Source organism: Asparagus officinalis, chromosome 8, assembly GCF_001876935.1.
Source record: "Asparagus officinalis chromosome 8, Aspof.V1, whole genome shotgun sequence".
Classification (NCBI taxonomy): domain Eukaryota; kingdom Viridiplantae; phylum Streptophyta; class Magnoliopsida; order Asparagales; family Asparagaceae; genus Asparagus; species Asparagus officinalis.
Window position 1 is genome coordinate 102,183,234 of NC_033801.1, and position 17,437 is coordinate 102,200,670.

General features: G+C 35.8%; 1 pseudogene; it reads left to right on the forward strand.

The window, feature by feature from the left end:
- The window catches only part of LOC109821620, a 42,056-nt pseudogene continuing 26,043 nt past the window's right edge, over positions 1,425-17,437 (forward strand).

Consider the following 17,437-nt stretch of genomic DNA (forward strand, 5'->3'; position numbering starts at 1 on the left):
TTACTCATTGTTACACCCACCCACTTTGAGCTTATTGTATTTGCATACATAGTATATTAGGGTTGTTGAGAGTTGTAACATTGAGTGTGGGCTTTTATTGTGTTCTCATCCATATTAGAGAACAATTTATATTTGTTACATTGTGAGATTGTTAGGTTTTCGGTGAGCTAGAAACCGAGTGTGTTGTGAAGTTTTCGGTGAACTAGAAAACCGATTGTGAGGAGTGACGTTGATCGGTGAGCGTTGAAAACCGATACTGTAAGGTGTAAACGTTATTCGGGAGTGGGGAGCGGAGACATAGGACGGAAGGTCCGAACTCCGTGATCATATTGCTTGTTTGAGTTTGTCTTTGGCGTATTTGTTTTTGCATTTATCTTATATCGCCATTTGTGCATTGCTCATTTATTTTATCCACTATCTTATTTAGATTTTTGTTTCCCCTTGTGTTAGTTTATATATATCCTTGCATATATATTTTATCATATAGGATATATCTCATTTTGTGTTAGTTTATATATATCCTTGCATATATATTTTATCATATAGGATATATCTCATTGTTCATATTGTTTATCCTAGCTCATATATCTTGTGGTATTTCATACTTGCTAGGATAACTTGTTAATTAATTTTAATTGGCATAAAATCAGATTAGATTAGCATAAGACCCTAATCACCCCCCCCCTCTAGGGTCTAACAATTGATATCAGAGCTTGGTGCTCTTTTATTTAAGGTCTAATCGCCTTAAGTTAAAGATCCAAGTTAGCTTATTGTGCTAATCTAATTTTGAGCTTCATTTGCATCTTGCTTGCATATTTTTACAAATTATGGATATGAATGATGCATCTTGTTTTGGCTATGATTCTAGTATTGCTCCTAAATTCAATGTTTTCCCTTATGCTCAATGGTGCTTTAGATTCAAAATATTTGTTCAATCTAAAAATATCGATTTATGGGAAATCAATGATTGTGCTTATATTGTGCCCACATTGGAGAAATCTAAGTGGAGCAAACATGATAAAAAGATGTTTATTATGAACAAGCTTATGTTAGAATTTTTATTAAATGCATTTAATTCATTTATGTCTAACAAGCTTGATTCTTTTGATAGCGCTCATACATTATGGAAATTCATAGAAGCGCATCAAGGAGACTTGGAGATGATTCGACAAGCTTTGTAGGATCCCGCTTCAAGTTCTAAAGGAGCTTCATGCACACGAGTACTAGGCGATAGCCCTAGTGAGGTTTGCGAGTTCGAATCTATTAATGATTTACCTAATGATGAACTTCCTTGTGCTAGTGAAAAATTATTGCATGCCTTTAACAAATTACAAAATGATTTCATTAATTTACAAAGCAAGCATGAAAATTTGAAATCCGATCATGAGTCTTTAACTTCTAAGTTTGATATTATTTCTAATGAAAATATGATCCTTAAAAAAAACAATGAAAAATTAAAATCGGATCATGATTCTTCACTTTCAAACTTTGCCAAGTTAACTCATGAAAAAGATAATGCCATGTTAGAAGTAAAGAACATACAAAATGATACTGCTTCTTTTATAAATAACTATTTATGTTCTACTTCTAAAAGTGCATATGTGCCTAAAAATAAAGACTTGAATCTTATGAAAAAATGCATTTCATCTTTAGATTCAACTTTGAAAAAATGCTTTGATAATCATAAGAAGCTTATGGATATGTATGCCAAGTCTAAATCATCATCTACTTATCATGCACACATATATAGCAAAGTTTATAAGTGTTCAATTTGCGACCGTAAAGGCCATCTAGCTAAATTTTGCTATGATGCACACAAACATAAAAATGTCAATGCTCCTTGTGCATCTCATGTAGCTTCTTCATCACATGTACACACACATGCACCCATTGTTCATCATAAGCATGCTCATGTGTATAGATGTGATCATTGTGGTCGTTTTGGTCATTTGGCCGAATATTGTTTTAATTTGAAAAAGAAATCTCATTTGCCAAATGCTTCTAGTAGACCACATGCTTTTAAATGTGATGTTTGTGGTAGGTTTGGACATCTTGCTAAATTTTGTTTTGATATACAAAAAGCTTCTAAGTTGTAATATGTTCCAAATAGACCATTGTTTAAGAATGTTTCTCATTTGCAAAATAATTTTAAAAGAAAATCTTTATTTGCAAATGATTCCCGTGCACGAGCTAATGGTTCACAAAAACAAATGAATCTCTTTCATTGCACGTATTGCAATCGGAAGGGTCATTTGAACGATTATTGCTTTGACCGTGTTAGTGCACCATATATGCCTAAGAGGGTTCATAACCTTAGGGCTTTGAGCTTTAATGATAGGGGTCATGTCCCTAAATCTTTTGGTACCAAGAGTTCTTGGTTACCAAAACAAATTTAATTTTTAAACCAAGAATTTTAGTGCTCTTAATTTTTTCTTTTCTTGGTTTTGAAAATTATGTCTTAAAATCTTTTGGTTATGAAAACAAATTTTCTTTGATCAAATTTTTTTTGTTTTCATGATTATTAGTTTTGATTTTTGATGAGAGGTTTGTGTTTATATAACCCTCCGGATTTATTGGGTGTTTTTTCCCAAATCTTATTTACCAGATGCTAAAATATTTATATGGGTTGATACTAGCTCAATAGCTAGATATAATTGCCTCTCTTGAGTTTTGAAAATCAATGATGATTTTGTTTTATGTTCTTATATGATTTACTTGCGATTTATGATTTCATTGGTTGATTTGTTTTCATTTGAAAACTTTTTACATGATTCTCATGTCTTCCTTCTTGTGATTTCATAAATCTTTTTTATACATGGTTTTTATGTTTTTTCATATGAGACAATATGTTCATCTTGACATATTTATATATGTTCTCATTATCGCTTGAATGTGAGTGATTTTTAGCATATTTTTTAAGCTTGCTCACATGTTTGCCATGATCTTTTATTGCTTATATTCTATATGATTTTTTGATTGGGGGAGCAATCCCTATACATATTTGATACTCACCTATGCTTATTGATAGGGGGAGCTTTCGCTCTCTTCATTCTTTTGTCCCCTTTTTGATGTTGTCAAAGGGGGAGAAATATTGTGAGTATATTCTCTCTTGTTTATATGCATGCATGTGAATTTTAAATTATATATTCATTTCTTTCATGCATATATCTCTTTTTGTAAATTATTTATCATCATCAAAAAGGGGAAGATTGTTGGCCTTCTTGTTTTGATGATGTTTAACAAATAATTTACCGCTAATGTTGTTTGTCTAGTATTTGTGTTTTCTTATTTATTATAGACAAACAACGTAGTTGGAGAATGGATGGAATAGAGCTTCAATGATCATATCAAATGGAGGTTGGCGGAAATGTGGAGTGAAGCAATTCTATTCAAAGTTAAAGATCAAGTTCAAGCTTCATCCGCGAGATTACCAAGTCAAGCTTATTGAAGATCAAGATCATAGCTTGTGTAATTAATTTAGGTTTTATATTATGTGTGTTAAGTACGTTAAGCTCAATATCTATACACACACATTTATTGGTTTCTTTATATACATATATGTGTTTTTGAGTTTTCATGTTTATAAATATGAAATCACATGTTTCATATTTACTATTGTGTTTTGGTATTTATTGCATAGAATATGCAATTTTGTGAAAATATTATTTTCTTAGTTTTTGGACTTAACAATAATCATATACATATTTTATTAAGTCTATATAATCATTGTGCAAAGTTTCAAAACATGGTTTAGCCTAAATGTCAAAATTCACATGTTTACATTTTTGTGTTTTGGACTATTTTTACAAAATGATTATTTTTCACAAATGGGAAATACAATTTGGAAAATTCTTTTTGTAACATGTTCATTTACATGTTTATATACATTTCCCAAAGTTTCATCATTTTTGGACTTTATTTCTTATTTTTAATATATTTTCCAAAAGTCTCAAATCTGCTTTCAAAACTATTTTTCTGTAGTATCAGATCGCGGTCGACCGCCACGATCGACCGCCATGAGTTCAGAAACTCAGGTTAGGTTTTTATGGCTCCCCCCCCCCCCCCCCCCCCCCCCGTAGCAAGTCCAGAGACTTTCGCGGTCGACCGTCGCTTGTCCAGAGCCATGTCCAGAGCAATAGTTTGGTTTTTTTTGTTGCTCACGGTCGACCGCAGCGGTCGATCGCCGCACTGTCAACTCAGTTTCAACGGCTATTTTTAGAGCCGTTGCAGAATGGTTTTTTGATCTTTTTCTTGTCTTTCTCTTACCTTTGGGGTTTCATATAAATACCCCCCTTACCTCAGTTTTATAAGACAAGCAAGAAATGTTTTAAAGAGTTTTAATCAAGGGTTAAGTTGGTTTAAATGTGTTTATAAGCTTTTAAGCATTTGAGTGTTTTTGGTTTGGTGAATCAGTTTTACAAGAGCTTGAGGAGATTATCAATTGTATTTTGGGCATTCAATCCATCTCCATCTCTTGTTATCAATTGAGAAGTTTTCTAAACTCAAACTCTAGCTTTACATTTATATACTTGTTTGATTATCATCGTTCTTAAGCTAGATTTTATATTTGAGTTTAGTTGATTTGATTTTATCTCATTGTTACAAACACCCAATTGAGCTTATTGTATTTGCATACATAGTATATTAGGGTTGTGAGAGATTGTGACATTGAGTTATGCTTAATTGAGTTCTCTTCTATTGTAAAGAATAAATTTATATTTGTTACATAGTGTGTTGTTGTGAAGTTTTCGGTGAACTAGAAAACCGAATGTGAGGAGTGAACGTTGATCGATGAGCGTTGAAAACCGACACTGTTAGGTGTAAACGTTATTCGGGTGAACGTAGAAAACCCGGTTGTGATAGTGGATTTCTCCCTGGGAGTGGGGGAGTGGAGACGTAGGACGGAAGGTCCGAACTCCGTGATCATATTGCTTGTTTGAGTTTGTCTTTGGCGTATTTGTTTTTGCATTTATCTTATATCGTCATTTGTGCATTGCTCATTTATTTCATCCACTATCTTATTTAGATTTTTGTTTCCCCTTGTGTTAGTTTATATATATCCTTGCCTATATATTATATCATATAGGATATATCTCATTGTTCATATTGTTTATCCTAGCTCATATATCTTGTGGTATTTCATACTTACTAGGATAACTTGTTAATTAATTTTAATTGGCTCCTAGCTCATATATCTTGTGGTATTTCATACTTACTAGGATAACTTGTTAATTAATTTTAATTGGCATAAAATCAGATTAGATTAGCATAAGCCCCTAATCCCCCCCCCCCCTCTAGGGTCTAACAGAAGATACGAAAATGCCCTTCCCTTTGTCAGACACTGATGTTATAGCATGAACTTGAAAAGACTCCGGTGATTTAACAACTGGCGCAGTCACCTGTTCTGACCATTAAGATTCAAGAACAATGTCACCTTGAGCTTTCAAAGCATTAAGATGCTTGCCAATTACATCCACACCTAATTGACCCACACCAATAGGGGTGATATCTAAAATAACCTCTATAGTGAAGGAATCAATCTGAGAGGTATAAGCAAACCACTGATTTTGGAATACAGTCTGCCGCTTTTACTTTGACAAGAATGCGAACATCTTGACCATTTATCTTTTCTTTTATATTTTTGCACCCCCTGACCCACTCTCCAAAAGAGTTAATAATCTTCTCAAGAATATCCAAAGACCAGAAATGAAAAGGAAGATTTTTAATTTTGATCCACTGATAGAAAGCAGAATCACCTATTTTCATACCAACGTTTTCAGACCATGGCACAAACCAACCCTTAAACTTCTCAAAATCATGCAATTTCACATCTGAAGCTTTTTATAATTGGAAAATAGATGGAAATTCCACCAGAAATCTGTTGTCCTAGACAGGGATAACCTTACCAGACCATAGCTGTCAATTAAAAACCCATGATAACTTAACTTTAATCAAATCAAGTGTAGGGGACCCCTCTGTGATTGTAAGGATGGCAAAAGATGCAAGAACCTTAGCATTGTTGCAAAGAGTAGAAGAATGAGAAAGGTCATACTTCTTTTGCAAAGGACGAAGATGGGATCTGCAATTCTTGGTAATATGTCCCTCTTCATGGCATTTGAAACAAATATACACACCTTTTGGACAAAATCTGGAAGAATGTCGATCATCTCCACAGTTGAAGCGCCTCCTTGGTTGCTTAGGATCCATATAGAATGCAGGATAAGGATGACGAAGCAGATTGTCATCCATAGTGCGACCTTTTCTTCTACGGGTAACAGTTGTCCACCCTTGTTCTGAAGGACCAGAAAACCCTAGATGTTTTGCGGAGGAAAAACATGGCCTTTTTTTGCTGGATGATGTTTGTCGAAGAGAGAGTTGAAAGGGCGTGGAAAATGTGTATTTGGACGTGGCTTATGCATCGAACCTTGATTGTCGAAGAGAGAGTTGAAAGGGCGTGGAAAATGTGTATTTGGACGTGGCTTATGCATCGAACCTTGAGCAGATGTGTTGGAACTAGGGAGAGGCTGATCTTTGAACAACTTGGAAATAACATAGCCTTTCTCGATATCATGAATAACATGGCGGCGAGGTGAAGAGGCAAGAACGCCAGCAAAAGATGGATGACGTACCTGAGCTGCATCGAACTTTGTAGCTGCTAAACCCTCCTTCATGGACGCCCTCTGTGCCTCCTGCCCCAACTGCGGCGGTCCTGTTTCTCTCGGAGATATGTCTTTTGATGAGTATCATCTTAGACTTGAAAATGCTAGGAAGTACTGAGAGAAGAGATATGTAATACTAATTAAACATTTTCTCAATAATTCATCCATTTAATTCCAATGCTTGTTCTTCTTAATTAATAAGTTTTTTAGTGCATGAAAACTAGGAAGTACGGTAAAGAATAAAGATCATAGTTTATTTGTGATATGTCCTTGCAATTTGTGGATGGTTTGTCGTTCGCAAAAACATGAACTGCGCTATATGCAAGAATATATATTTTTCTCATATATTTAGCTTTAAATTGAGATTTGTACGGGAGTTACCAGTTTGAGTAATTTTAGACGAATGCTAATTAGCTTAAAAAGTTTTGTACTGATTTGGTACCATAATAGTCAAATATGTGAGATCCTTGTGAATTAAAAACATCCTTATTGTTATTCTAATAGCAGTACAAAATGTATAGTCTAATAATTTTATGCTCTAACAAATCCTACAAGTTGAGCATATATCCTTTTAATAGGCTGAAGTACTTATTCTATTTTTAGCAGTAATACATTTGTCCACTAAAATTTGATTTCAGCATGTGTTCAGTGAGAAACGAATATGGATTGCTCTGGTATCATCTCAAATCCCTTCTGCTGCAATGGACCTTTAAAGTTACAATAACGTTTGATAATTATAATTCTCTACTCTATTGGTTTTAACTCTCTTATCACAGATCGTCAGAATATCAGGTATTGCTGCAAAGTATGTCGAAAAGACCATAGTATCATCATTAGATCTCAGAGTTAGCGAATTCAACATCCTACCCACGATACAATCTGAGATCGACAAGTCAATGGTGATCGAGCTCGCGATGGTTGCAATGGAGGAGCTCATTAGTATGGCTCAACTTGGTGAGCCATTATGGACTCAAGGTTTGAATAATGCTACTGAGATATTAAATGAGGAGGAGTATGCACGGAGTTTCCCGAAAGGTGTCGGGCCAAAACAGTAATAATTCTAAGTGTTTGAGGGTTCTATTAGTAAAAAGAGCCTTTATAAATATCCAAAACCCTATTCCTTTGATTCCCGTCAACCTCCTCTTCTTTTTCCTATCCCTGTTCCGCCGCACAAAAAAAAAAGAAAGAAAGGTAAATCAGCGAGAGAAGAAAGAACGAGAGAACTAATTACTTGTTTTCCATCGGCATTGTCGAGCGCTCTTCTCCTAAGATCATGACTATGTCTTAGGCTTCTAAAGGTAATAGTGCAGCACTTGTTTCTTTTAACACCTATAGAATTTATATCATCTTAAATGATAAATTATTTAACATTGATGGTTGTAGGTCCTAGTTGATTTTGGAGATGATTAGGTTAAAAAAATATTGGATTTTGATGCATAGAAATGAAAGTTGATGTTTTCATTTTGAAGTGTGATCGAGGACGACATGAACACTATTAGATCAAATTTTAGGTATAGGAATATATAAGATTAGAACCATGGATCACATAGTCTCTTTAGTTTTGTTGTCTTAAAGGTAAAAGACTTAGTCTGGGTAGTTTAAGGTATGACTAGTGTATGCATTTCATGAAAAATATTATTTGATTACTTATGCTTGTGATGAATATGTTATGAGTTGATTTAATAAATATTAATACGATGAATATTTTGTACTAAACATATTTATTTTTGGTAATGTTAGATTGAGATGGCTCATGGCAAGAGAGGTTCTAGTGTTGCAGCGAGGCGCTCTTCTCCTAGACTTGAGACTAATGCAGGGGTTACGCTTCCTTCAAGTATACCCTAATCGAGTAGGCGTCCCCAGACTAGGGTTGGTGAAAATGATGATGCAGGTTGACAAAACATTGAGACCCCTAATGTTACAAATAAGGCTCCTGATGGGAATGTCAGGGGAAGATCAGGACCCGGAACTCGTGGGGGTATGGCTACCCGTATTGCTAGGACTACGAGAGGGATTACTGGAGCCCAGTGGGGTGTTGAAGGACTCGCCAGTTTTATTGAAATGCAGAGTGGTTTCATGGAGAGGCAAATGGAGATCCTTGAAAAGCAGTCAGAGGCAACTGAGAAGCTGAATGCAGAGTGGTTTCATGGAGAGGCAAATGGAGATCCTTGAAAAGCAGTCAGAGGCAACTGAGAAGCTGAGTGAAGCACCAAAAGAAGACTAAACCTATTAGCAGTGACTTTGAAAAGTTTAAGAAGATGTCTCCACCATCTTTTCAGGGAGGTTCTGATCCAACGTTGGCACAGGAATGGCTGAAGAAAATGGAGAAGTACTTCAGAGATTTGGGATGTTCAGAGGAACAAAAAGTTATTTATGCTACATTTATGCTAGAGGGAGAGGCAGAGATATGGTGGGAAACTAAGGAGGCTAGTTTATCACTTGAGGGGGAGGATGTTCCTTGGAGCAGATTTGTTAAATTATTTAGGGAGAAATATTTTCCCTTGTATGTTCGATCTCGCAAGAAGAGGGAGCTTATGGAATTGCAGCAGGATGACATGACAGTGGAAGAATATGAAGCTAAGTTTAATGAGTTATCTTGATATGCACCTGAGCTAGTTGCAGAAGAATTTGATAAGATAGAGATGTTTGAGAATGGACTGAGGCCAGAAATTCATCAAAAGGTTATAATAGTTATGTAAAAGACTTTTGAGGTGGCAGTGGAGTGAGCAAAAAGGGCTGAAAAAGCAAGTAAAGGAGAAAAGATTGCAGATGAACCAAACAAAAGCTAGGACCAGAAGAAGCGGAACAGGGATGAGAATAATCAGAAAGATAAGTTAGCTTTTAAGCCTTTTAAGAAGCCAGCATTTCGAGGATCAGGAGTTCCAGTACAGAGATCGGGCTAATTTGTGCAGAGAACAGGTCCTCCTATTCAGAGGCATGATGGACAATGTTATAGATGTGGTAATAATCACAAAGGCCGTTATTGTCCTTTATTTTGAGGCTGCTATGAGTGTGGCAGGCAGGGACATATTGCGAAGGACTGTCCAATAAAGAAGGGACCCAAGACTGATGATCAGAAAGTGAAGTCTATACCTGGTGATGGTCAGAAATCTAAGGCACAAGGGAGAGTATTTGCTTTGACGAAGCAGGATGCTCTCGCATCTAACTCTGTTGTTACAAGTGCACTCGTTATTTCCTCTCACCTCGCACATGTGTTGTTTGATTCTGGTTCTTCTCATTCATTTATATCTTATAGCTTTGCTAGTAAGTTGGATAGAACTCCAGAATTCTTAGAATATGAACTATCAGTTTCCACCCCATCCGGCGATTGTATGATTACTAATCACATCTTTAAGGGATGCGAGGTCGTAGTGGGAGATCGAACCATGCCTACGAATCTTGTGTTACTTGACATTCATGATTTTGATGTTATTTTTGGTATGGATTGGCTCTCTACTTATCATGCATGCAGACTTCTAAGAAAAGGTTGTCGTGGTTATCTTGCTAGTGTAGTTTGTACCGATAAGAAGGAAGTCATTTTGGATGAAATTCCAATTGTTCGAGAATACCCTGATGTTTTTCCTGAAGACTTGCCACGGCTACCACCTGACAGGGAGATTGAGTTCGCTATTGATTTAATTCCAGGAACAGGGCTGATCTCAAAAGCACCTTATCGCATGGCACCAGTAGAGATGAGGGAGTTGAAGACTCAATTGCAGGAGTTTTTAGATAAGGGCTTCCTCAGGCCGAGTGTATCTCCTTGGGGTGCTCCAGTACTTTTTGTGAAGAAGAAAGATCGGAGTATGAGACTTTGTATAGATTACCGAGAATTGAATAGGGTGACTATGAAGAACAAATATCCTTTGCCTCGGATTGATGATTTATTTGATCAGTTAAAGGGCTCCCAAGTGTTCTCAAAGATTAACCTTCGGTCTGGTTATCACCAGCTCAAGATTAAGCCTGAAGATGTATCGAAAACTGCATTTAGAACAAGATATGGACACTATGAATTCTTGGTGGTGCCATTTGGATTAACAAATGCTCCAGCTGCTTTTATGGACTTGATGAATAGGGTGTCAGGTCTTATCTTGACCAGTTTGTAGTTGTTTTTATTGATGACATTTTGGTCTACTCTAGAAACCGGGAGGAACATGAAGAACACTTAAGAACTATTTTGCAATTACTTTTGGAACACAAATTATATGCAAATTTGAAGAAGTGTGAATTCTGGTTGAAGAGTGTCTCATTTTTGGGGCATGTTATTTCTAAAGAAGGGGTGTCAGTTGATCCTTCAAAGATAGAGGCAATTATTGATTGGAAGAGACCTAGCACCATGACCAAGATACGAAGCTTCCTGGGATTGGCTAGTTACTATAGAAGATTTATTGAGGGATTTTCCCGTATCGCAGCACCTTTGACTCGATTGACTCAGAAAGGGGTCAAGTTTCACTGGACAGAGAAGTGTGAACAGAACTACCAGGAGTTGAAGGATTAATTAGTGTCTGCACCTATACTCACGATTCCTTCTAGATCAGGTGGATTTGTGATATACAGTGATGCTTCTCATATTGGCCTTGGTTGTGTTCTTATGCAGAATGGGAAAGTAGTAGCATATGCATCCAGACAACTTAAACCTTATGAAAAGAACTACCCAACAAATGATTTAGAGTTACCTGCTGTTATCTTTGCATTGAAGATTTGGCGGCACTATTTGTACGGGGAGACTTGTGACATCTACACAGATTATAAGAGCCTTAAATACATCTTCACACTTAAGGAGTTAAATATGAGACAAAGGCGATGGTTGGAGTTAATGAAGGATTATGATCTTAAAATTCATTATCATCCCGGCAAGACGAATGTGGTAGCTGATGCTTTCAGTAGGAAGTCTAATGCTAGTATTGCCACTTTGATCACAAGTCAGAAGCATATGCTGGAGGACTTGAGGAGACTTGATATTGATATTCGACCCACTTTGATCACAAGTCAGAAGCATATGCTGGAGGACTTGAGGAGACTTGATATTGATATTCGACTTCAAGGATCTGGAGTGATGTTTGCTCATCTTAAAATTCAGCCTGCTTTGATTGACAGGCTTGTGGCTGCACAAGATGTTTGCTCATCTTAAAATTCAGCCTGCTTTGATTGACAGGCTTGTGGCTGCACAAAGTGATGATCCGGTTCTTGTAAAAATTAAAACAGATGTGGAACAGGGACTTCAACATGATTTTGTAGTTCATGATGGAGCTTTGAGATTTAAAAACCGCTTATGTGTACATAATAATCCGGAGTTAAAGAAAGAAGTCCTAGAGGAGGCGCACTGTTCGGCGTTTACAATTCATCCTGGATCAACGAAGATGTATAGAGATTTGCAAGAAATATTTTGGTGGAATGACATGAAGCGGAATATTGCAGAGTTTGTGTCCAGGTGTTTGGTGTGCTAACAAGTCAAGATTGAACATCAGAAGCCTGGCGGACTACTTCAGCCTCTTCCAATTCCCGTGTGGAAGTGGGAGGAGGTAACAATGGATTTTGTGACTGGTTTTCCTAGGAGTCAGAGTGGTAATGACACTATATGGGTGATTGTTGATCGGCTTACTAAATCGGCTCATTTCTTGCCTTGTAAAATTACTCATTCTCTTGAGAAGCTTGCCGAATTATATGTTAAGGAGATTGTGAGATTGTATGGGATACCAGTGACTATTATATCAGATAGAGAATCGAGATTTTGTTCTAGATTTTGGCAAGGTCTGAATAATGCCTTGGGAACACAATTGGGTTTTAGCACATCTTATCATCCGCAGACGGACGGGCAATCGGAGAGGACTATTCATACATTGAAGGATATGCTTTGTGCTTGTGTTTTGGATTTGAAGGGTAGATGGGAAAAATATTTACCTTTGGTGGAGTTTGCATATAACAATAGCTATCACTCCAGTATTGATATGTCCCCTTATGAAGCATTGTATGGTAGGAGATGTAGATCACCTATTTGTTAGGATCAAGTAGGAGAAAGAAGGTTGCTCGGTCCTAAGATAGTGCAGATTACTACTGAGAAGATTCAACAGATACGTGAGAGGCTTCGTATAGCTCAAAGCAGGCAAAAGATCTATGCCAATAATAGAAGAAGAAAGTTGGAGTTTGAAGTCGGCGGTCATATTTTTCTTAGAGTATCACCTACTAAGGGAGTGATGAGATTTGGAAGAAAGGGCAAGTTGAGTCTGAGATATATTGGACCTTTTGAGATTTTGGAGAGGGTTGGAGCTGTAGCATACAAAATTGCATTGCCTCCAGAGTTGGCTAAAATTCATAATGTTTTCCATGTATCAATTCTGAGGAAGTGTGTACTTGATCCGAGTGACGCATTGAATTATGAGCCTCTTGGGATCAGGAAAGATTTGATATATTCAGAGTATCCAGTTAGAATTTTGGACCGGAAGATGCAAGCCTTGAGGTCAAGAATTGTTAACCTAGTGAAGGTTTTATGGAAAAATCATTCAACTGAAGAAGCTATCTAGGAGCACGAAGATGAGATGAAGGACAAATATCCTAATTTATTTGAAGACTCAGGTATGTCCAAGTTTTAAGGACAAAACTTCTGTTAAGAGGGGTTTTTGTTTGAGGGTTCTATTAGTAAAAAGAGCCTTTATAAATATCCAAAACCCTATTCCTTTGATTCCCATTAGCCTCCTCTTCTTTTTCCTGTCCCTGTTCCGCCGCACAAAAATAAGAAAGAAAGGTAAATCAGCGAGAGAAGAAAGAACGAGAGAACTAATTACTTGTTTTCCATCGGCGTTGTCGAGCGCTCTTCTCCTAAGATCATGACTATGTCTTAGGTTTCTATAGGTAATAGTGCAACACTTGTTTCTTTTAACACCTATAGAATTTATATCATCTTAAATGATAAATTATTTAACATTGATGGTTGTATGCAGGTAACTTATAGAATATATAATATTAATTATTTGGATTTTAGATGGAAGCTACTGGTTCTTTTGTCTTTTTGTAGCAAGCAAAAACAGAAAATAGTTTGTTTGGATTTTAGATGGAAGCTACTGGTTCTTTTGTCTTTTTGTAGCAAGCAAAAACAGAAAATAGTTTGCTAAATTTTAGTAATATATTATGATCTTTTGAATAGGCTTAGTATGTTTAATGTATTTTAATAGGAGGATCGTATTGAAGGCTATTTGAATTTAATCTTTAGGAAATTCTAGAGGCACTATCGAAACGTCGAGAATTGGATTGGATTGTCTATCAAAATAAGGTAAGTGGTGAATTTATGCATTGTGTGCTGTGTATTTTTTATATAATTATATCAAGTATACTTGGATTTGTTCCTGACGGATTATATCCTTCGTATGATTACTTATATATAATTTGTTGATTGGTTTGATTTTGTGATGCTCATGGATATTTTGGTATAAGCCTATGCTTATTTTCTTTATCAATTGTTATGTCTTTTCATATAGTGGTAGGTTGAGATGCATATGTGTTTGATTTATTTCACTATTGGTTGGCCTTTGGCATTTTTGTATAATGTGATTAGCTTTACGAACTTTGTTTATTGTTAAAGCATATGCATCTCAAGTCAATATACCGATTTATGTCAGATATAAGCAAGTTATTAAAACAGGGCTCAATGTGCCTCTATAAGGTTTCTATTTTAGCGCTAAGAGCCCAAGTTTGGGTCTCATCGTCCCTACCACGGGCTTTATAATAGTGGGGTTTGCCAAGTCAACTGGAGTATCGAAGTGTTGACCACATTGAGACGTGACCTGCTTATTTCCATTGCATGTATATATTTTAAATGTGTTGCATTATAGATTTTACTATTTTAGTATTTCGCATTATCAAGTCAATTTATTTTAGTTTTGCAAAACCAGTGTTTAATGTATAAATTTATCCACTTGTTGAGTTGTGAACTCATTGTGTTGTTTTTATTCTTTTTAGAGAAACGAGATTAGGTGGATTTGAGGATTTGCCAAATTCATAAAACGGAGCAAGGAATAAAATTTCAGGATTGTTATTATCTTTTAGGTGAAGGTTAAATAAAGTCTTGATGTTTAGTCGATGAATTGAGAGTCGTGTAATTACGAGATTTCTTTCCTTTAGGTCGAGTTTTATTTTAACTTGAGGAATATTTGTTCATATCAAGTTAATTGGATTAATGTTGATTTTTGGGATTATAGAGAATATTAACTTGAGGAATATTTGTTCATATCAAGTTAATTGGATTAATGTTGATTTTTGGGATTATAGAGAATATTTATTGTTGGTTTTAGTTCAATGAAGAGGTTAATTGGATTAATGTTGATTTTTGGGATTATAGAGAATATTTATTGTTGGTTTTAGTTCAATGAAGACATTATTTTGATGGTTTTTTAATAAATGCATATTTTGGAGGATTCATCACAGGTTTAGTCCGGCTCCAATGTTCTTTTTAGGTTTGGAATTTGGGGTCGTGACAAAAACAGTTAGGGCTGAAGTCAGAGGCCTCGAGAGAGACGGCAGTGGTGACCATGGATCATGCTAATCTTGTGGAAATACTTATGGATGTGGTAAGTACATATGAGATTCTCTTTACTTCTTAAAATCATGACAGTCTAGTAATATTTGGACAGTATTATATAAACTAAAAGTATTTTCTATGGTATCTGTAGAATCAATGGTCCACAATTTTCTCAGGCATAGTTTCAAGGGCTATTACTCTGGAAATTCTATCAACTGGAGTAGCAGGGAACTGTGATGGAGCACTGCAAATGGTAATTACATCTTGATTTGTTCTTCTTATTTTCTCTAAGAGTCTTTTGTTTACTAACTTTTTAGTAAATAGTTTTTCTGTGCAAAAAAGATTGGTATTTAATTATGTTGAACGTATTATAATTTGATGTTCCCATACCATATCAGTACTCTTCTATCAATGGTAATCCTCAGATTATGACCAGTTCTGTGGTAGCTGTCGAAGTCGTTTATCAATCCTTAGCTACCTGACAATAATTTCACAGTTATTGCTTTTTCTTTTGATATTGAAATACTTAAAGCTATAGAGCAGCTCCAACCGTGATGGATAACTGCAAAGTAGAGTCGGACTTACCTCTAACCGAGTGGCAATTTTTGCAGCTGAGCTGCAAAAATGGAATTGAGGCTATAAATTTAGAGATTTCTCTCCAAATTCGCAGCCAACTCTATATTACTATTCCCCAAAAAAAAGTGAATCTTACCCCTCAATCTCTTTAACAACATTGAATTATTCCAATTGTGTCCTATTATTTTTTTGTTACTTACTTAAAATCTTTATATATATATTAATATATTAAATTTTTTAATATAAATAATATCATTAGAAATGTCTCGTCGATACCTTCAAAATGAGACTAATATCGAAGTATAAAATTGCAAAAGAAGTAATTAGAAATGATAATACATTAAAAATTAAACGAAAATAAAATACATTAACTTAAAATTTCGAGGAACTTTAATAAAAAAAAAAGTTACATCACTTCATTGCCGTGTCTCTCCCACAAATGTTCAATTAATACATTTCGAAGTGCGAAGTTTGTCTTTGAATTTCTTATGTCGGGCTAGGAATTGTCGGAACACATCGTTCATCCCTATGTCTTCAACATTTGAAATTGATGGTGGAGTAGAAACGACAATATCTTCTTGCTCATCACATTCATCCTCAATAATCATGTTGTGCATTATTATGCAAGTGGTCATGATATCATGCAAAGTTCGTTTATCCCAAAACCGTGCAGGGCCCTTGATTATAACAAATCTTGACTGGAGAACACCAAACGCTTGCTCCACATCTTTTCGACAAGCTTCTTACATCATTGCAAAATATTATTTCTTTTTATCTTCGGATTTGGAAATGGTTTGAACAAGGGTTGGCCATTTCGGGTATATGCCATCAGCTAAATAATAACCGACATCATAATTCTTTCCTTGAATTGTATAATGAGCAGGAGGAGTAATATCTTATGTTAGGTTGTCAAACAAATTAGATGCTTGTAATACATTAATATCGTTATTAGAACCTGGTAAGCTAAAGAATGCATGTCATATCCATAGGTCATACGATGCTACTTCCTCAAGAATAATGGTTGGGCCTCTGTGACATCCTGAGTATTATCCCGCCCATGCTATTAGACAGTTTTTTCATTCCCAATGCATACAGTCTAGACTTCCCAACAGTCTTGGGAAACCTCACTCTTCGTCTTTTTTTAACAGTCTTGCAACATCGTTGGTATTAGGGGATCTAAGATATTCATCTCCATACACTTCTACAATTGCTCTGCAAAATTTCTTCAAACATTCAATTACAGTTGACTCACCAATCCTTACATATTCGTCAGTACTATCTGCCAGTGCACCATATGCCAACATGCGAAATGCTGCAGTTACTTTTTGTAAAGTAGATAGTACAAGCCGGTCGACACAATCCACCTTCTGTACGAAATAGTTATTGTGCTCTCATACATCGTCGACGATACGAAGGAAAAGACTCCTTTGCATTCGAAATCTTCTACGGAATAAATTTACACCGTATGTGGGATTATCAGAAAAATAGTCATTGTAGAGTCGAGAATTACCTTCTTCCCTCCCACGGTTGATTACCAAATGACCAGGAGAGCCGATACGTTTTGGCCTCTCTTCCTCTTTAGAGAAATAAGTCATTATTTCATTGTTAGAGGCATATAGACGAGCTAAGATTTCATCCTCCTCCTCCCATTGTTTCATATCCTCCTCCCATTGTTCAACGTAATGAGAAAATG